Below are 5,372 nucleotides of genomic sequence, written 5' to 3'. Positions count from 1 at the left end.
TATATATATATATATATATATATATATATATACACACACATACATGTATGTGTATATACATGCACACACAAGAATACATATGTAGATATTCATTAATGTATGTAGATATATGCATATATGTGTTATATTTGAAAATGTTTTTATGCAAATATATGAATATAAGCACACACATATATATACATTATGTATATGTGTGTATATGTGTGTGTGTGTATGTATAATAATATATATGTATGCACAAATCTATGCAAATATATGCCTTTCTGTTTAAATTTAATGATATGTAGGTTTATGCAAATGTATGTATATGTCCTTAAAATATATATATATATATATATATATATATATATATATACACATATATATGTTAACATATATTTATATATACATACCTCCACCATACATTTACACGTACATTTATACATATATGCAAATATTCGCACATTATTCTATTTGTGGTTGAATGGTTAGAATTAGGTGTTTAGTATGTTTTGTGTGCGTGTCTATGTGCATGTATAAATTTGTACTTTCAGTAAAACATCATGTGTGTTTATGTGTGAGAGAGATGTATAAACACATTTACATACATACATATATACACATATATATATATATATATATATATATATACATATATATATGTGTATATATATAAATTTATATATATATATTAGACCATGAGCCAAAAGAAAAGAAGACAACACAAGAGGGACAAGTTTTAACAACTGTTGTAGCATTTTAACGCTTAAAAGGAAAGGAAAGTGGTTTGACATTTCAGGTGTTAGTCCTTCATCAGAAAAAATAAATAAATAAAAGAATATAAGCAAAAAAGTGGTTGGAAAGAAGAATAAATAGGGTTAGTGATGGGGTAGAAATGTAATTAGATGGAGGGGAGTTTGGAAGGGAGGAGGAAGTGGGGTGTACATGTATAGGGTGATCTCTGTGGACAGAGATGGGCATGGAGATGGTGTGTGTACTGTTATGGAAGTGTTTGGTTTTATGCGGGATGTACCATACTGTATTGAAGCTCTTGAAGTCAAATCTTTAAGGAGATGTCAATCTACTTGAAGTATCCCTCTTCATCCACTGTGGATCAAAGGTGAGCCAAGAAACAGAAAGTCATCATCCATCTTGATGCATTTCATACCTTAGATATCACTACTAATATTTAAGGAACTTTCTATCTCTCATAAAGTGCCACTTCCCCACCACACACAAATACCACAAACTTTTCAATGCTCATAATGTTAAAGTGAGCTATACTTGCCAACATTGCTATCACCATTTCATGCCGTAACCAAAAATACATCTATATTGTGTACTGTGTAGAGCTTGCTTCAAAGAGCTTCAAAATGCCATAATCAATATTTGGACTCCTTTATGTCCAGAGAAAGAGAACTCCTTTACATCTAGAGACTATCAAGTGAAGAGTTACAGGGATTCTAAGGGCCTATGCACTTTATACAGCTATATAGTTCTAAATGCAAGTCAACATTTACTTGCTACACAGATGATTTGTAAAGAACAAAGACATATGTGCAGCCTTACTTCCTTGTCCTATGGGAAGCTTAGAGGCTTAGGAAATAATAACCCTACAACCCTCTCTATTGTCCATTGGATCATGTAACTACCAACTACTTTCAGAAAGACTGCAAAAAACTGAAGAAGTTTGTGGTAGCCCTCAATAAGAACTATGTGTTTCCTTTTGCTTTCACAGATGAGCGCTTGTCCTGGCCCAGTTTCAACCTAGTAAAAAAAAAATCAAAAAGACAAAAAGTTGATTCAAACCAGGGACTGACGGTTGAATTGTTCCAAGTTGCAAGATGATCTGTTGATTTCCTCAATTACTGGAGAAAGGAGAGTTATCATGAAGAACAAGATTAAAAACAAAATGATGAAAGCATTATACAAAAGAAGAGTACAATCTTCAAAGCACTTTTAATTAAATTTTTAAACTGTTCCATATTTTCTGAGTTTGTCAACAATTTTATTTGTTAAATACATTTATCTGGAAAATTTTAAATTTGTTAATTACTTTGTTTGTTAAGTACATTTATTTTCAAAAATTTGAGTAAATTAAACATAGCATTACAAGTTTGTCAATTATTTTACTTGTCAATACATTTATTTGGAAAATTTTGAGCAAATTAAACATGAAATTAATTTATTTTTCACTCAATATAGCTATAAAAAGGAAGCCAGCACCTATCCTTGAGTGGAGGTTGCACTGTATAAAGACTAAATTCAAAACAAAATTACTTTCGAAAATATTGGTGCAATATCTTTGAGAGAGAGAGAGAGAGAGAGACACACACACACGCGCACAACAAAATTTAGATAAAGAAAACATTATCAAGTGTAATACACACACACAATCACATGTGCGTGCATGCATGCATGTGCACAGACATGCAAACACACGCACACACACACACACACACACACAAAACAGTGAGGTTCAAAAGTTACTTTCTATTTTAAAAGTAATTTAAGTTTTAAAATCAAAGTTATGAGTGTGTGTGTGTGTGTGTGTGCATTTATTGTGCTTATATATGCATTGTATGTATGTTTGTGTTTGTGTGTGTGTGTGTGTGTGTGTGCATGTGTGCATTGTGTGTATATATGCATTGTATGTATATGTGTTTGTGTGTGTATATGCATTGTATGTGTGTGTGTGTGTGTATTTTATGAAGTGTCATATTTATATAGTATTTGAAATATTAAATATAATATGGCATGTTGGATTTTTCTTCCAGCATTTCACTCCTATTATAAAATGTCATAGCCCCAAGATACCTATAAATACTTAATAGTTTTTGTTGAGCACTTTTGTGAATTGCTTTTGATATTGAGACGATTTCAGATATACTTTGTAAAGATAATGTGTATCTGATATATATATATATATATATATATCTACTACATATGTGGAAAATCAGTGTGTGTTTGTTTGTGGCATTGTTAGCTAACTCCTCCTACATCGTTTTACTGATTTTGATGAAACTTGACACGTGAGTAGAACTCATGTCTGGAAACCTCGTGACATAATGCGGCCTGTGGAAGGGATCTTTGTATCTACCTCATATAACTAATTTTTGGGGGACACCTAAGGGAAATAACTCATAGCACCTGCACTTCATCATCATCATCAGCAACATCATCATTGTCAGCATCATCACCACCACCATCATTACCATCATATCAACGCCATCATCTTCATCATCACCACCACCATCGCCATCATCATCACCACCATCATCATCATCATTGTCATCATCATCATCATCATTACCACCATCAACATCACCACCATCATTGCCTTCATCTTCACCACCACCATCATCATCATCTCATCATTGTTGTCGTTATCATCATCGTCACCATCATCACCATCATCGTCACCACCACCACCATCATCATCATTATCATCATCATCCTCATTGTCATCATCACCATCATTACCATCACCACCACCACCATCATTTAACACCTGTTTTCCATGCTGGCATGGGTTGGGCGGTTTGATAGGGGCTAGAGAACCAGAGGACAGCACCAATGCTCCAATATCTGTTTCAGCATGGTTTCTACAACTGGATACCTTTCCTAGTGCCAACCACACTTTACAATGTGGCACCTGCACCAGTGAGGTCACCTAATAACTTGCAAAGTAAGATCCTTCAGTTGAGATGAGGAGCAGTATTGAGTTCAGAGGCTTTATATCAGGCGATGAGAGGTTAAAATATAATAGAGGGGCAGGAACATGGGTCTTGCTGTCGGAGAGATACATGGTTTTTTTCACTTATGAAGAGCTACAATGATTCCAAGAGTTAGAGTTACATGCCAATGCACTTCATACAATTTTATGATTTTAAATACAAGACAAAAGTTTGAAGCTATACAGATGAGGTGTAAAGGATGAAAACGCATATACAACCTTAATAGATCAGTGAATAAAAAATAAATTAACCGTGCCATAAGTTTGTTTTTTCAAATTCCAGGAGAGAAAATTTGTATAAAATTCAGAAAATTACATTTTCTCCTCCATGAATGAAGCAAATAAAACTTGGATTTTATGTCTGTGAGTGTTTGTGTATGTGCACATATGTATGTGTGTGCACATATGTATGTGTGTGCATGTGCATGCATGTGTATGTATGCATGTGTACATGTGTGTACGTATATGTGAGTGTGCATGCATGTGTGTGTATTTGCACATGTGTTTATGTATGTTTTATGTATGTTTTTTTCTTAATGTATTCAGGTTTATAGTCAATTCTTTTATTGAGAGAAATATGTAATTTTGCTGAATTTTACAAAATTTATTTACCTTTATGGAATTCAAAAAAAAAAAAAATTCTTTAAATTAAAGAAACAAATAATGGTATGCTCAATCTATTTTTTTAAAATTCAATTATCTATTAAGGTTGCACACATGCATCACTGCAACTTGTAATTGTTAGCTTGCGTTTAAAATTATAAAATTGTGTTAATATATTTGTATCAGTTCCGTTCAAAATAACAATGCTACACGAGGTGATATGTGAGTTTTAGAGAAAAAAAAAATAATGAAGTAAAACTCAAAGAAAAAATAAAACAATAATAAATTTCAACAGAGTAAAATATAAACTGATAATAGATAATATACACCAATGTAGTTTTTCCTTACTTTATTTCTTATTTTTTTACAGTTGATAATAATTAAAAAAAAAATCTTATAAGTTTAGAGAGGAAATGAATGAAGTTACAAAGAATATTAGTCTTGTATTCTTCTCATACTCAAAAAATATTTAAAAAAAACAGTTCTTCATGATGTTAGACACCTATATGTTTTTTTGCTTGTTTGTTTTTTTGTTTTCCTGTTGGAGCCTTAAATCCACTTTTGCCCTACCCACCCATTTTTTCTTATTTATATGGTGCATCTTTGTCAGATCTCTTTAACTATACCCTTTACTCTTTACTCTTTTACTTCTTTCAGTCATTTGACTGCGGCCATGCTGGAGCACCGCCTTTAATCGAACAAATCGACCCCAGGACTTATTCTTTGTAAGCCTAGTACTTATTCTATCAGTCTCTTTTGCCGAACCGCTAAGTTACGGGGACGTAAACACACCAGCATCGGTTGTCAAGCGATGGTGGGGGGACAAACACAGACACACAAACACACATACATATATATATATATATATATACATAGAAGTCCACTGTGTGGCATTGTTATTTTTCTGTAATAATGCCCTTTATATAGATATATATATACATATATACGATGGGCTTCTTTCAGTTTCCGTCTACCAAATCCACTCACAAGGCTTTTGGTCGGCCCAAGATTATAGTAGAAGACACTTGCCCAAGGTGCCCCTCAGTAGGACTGA

At 32.9% G+C, this 5,372-nt stretch overlaps 1 long non-coding RNA gene across 1 annotated transcript in view; it reads left to right on the top strand.

Moving 5' to 3' along the window:
• Positions 1-2,006, top strand: part of LOC128248693 (uncharacterized) — a 69,226-nt gene extending 67,220 nt beyond the window's left edge. Inside the window, exon 4 of the long non-coding RNA XR_008264852.1 lies at positions 1,718-2,006. This is a non-coding gene — a long non-coding RNA (uncharacterized LOC128248693). The remainder of the gene's footprint in view (positions 1-1,717) is intronic.
• The last annotated feature ends 3,366 nt before the right edge of the window (positions 2,007-5,372 follow it).

This window comes from Octopus bimaculoides, chromosome 9 (genome assembly GCF_001194135.2).
Source record: "Octopus bimaculoides isolate UCB-OBI-ISO-001 chromosome 9, ASM119413v2, whole genome shotgun sequence".
NCBI classification, from domain to species: domain Eukaryota; kingdom Metazoa; phylum Mollusca; class Cephalopoda; order Octopoda; family Octopodidae; genus Octopus; species Octopus bimaculoides.
Note: the sequence above shows the minus strand (reverse complement) of the source record. Positions and strands in the feature narration are given on the sequence as shown.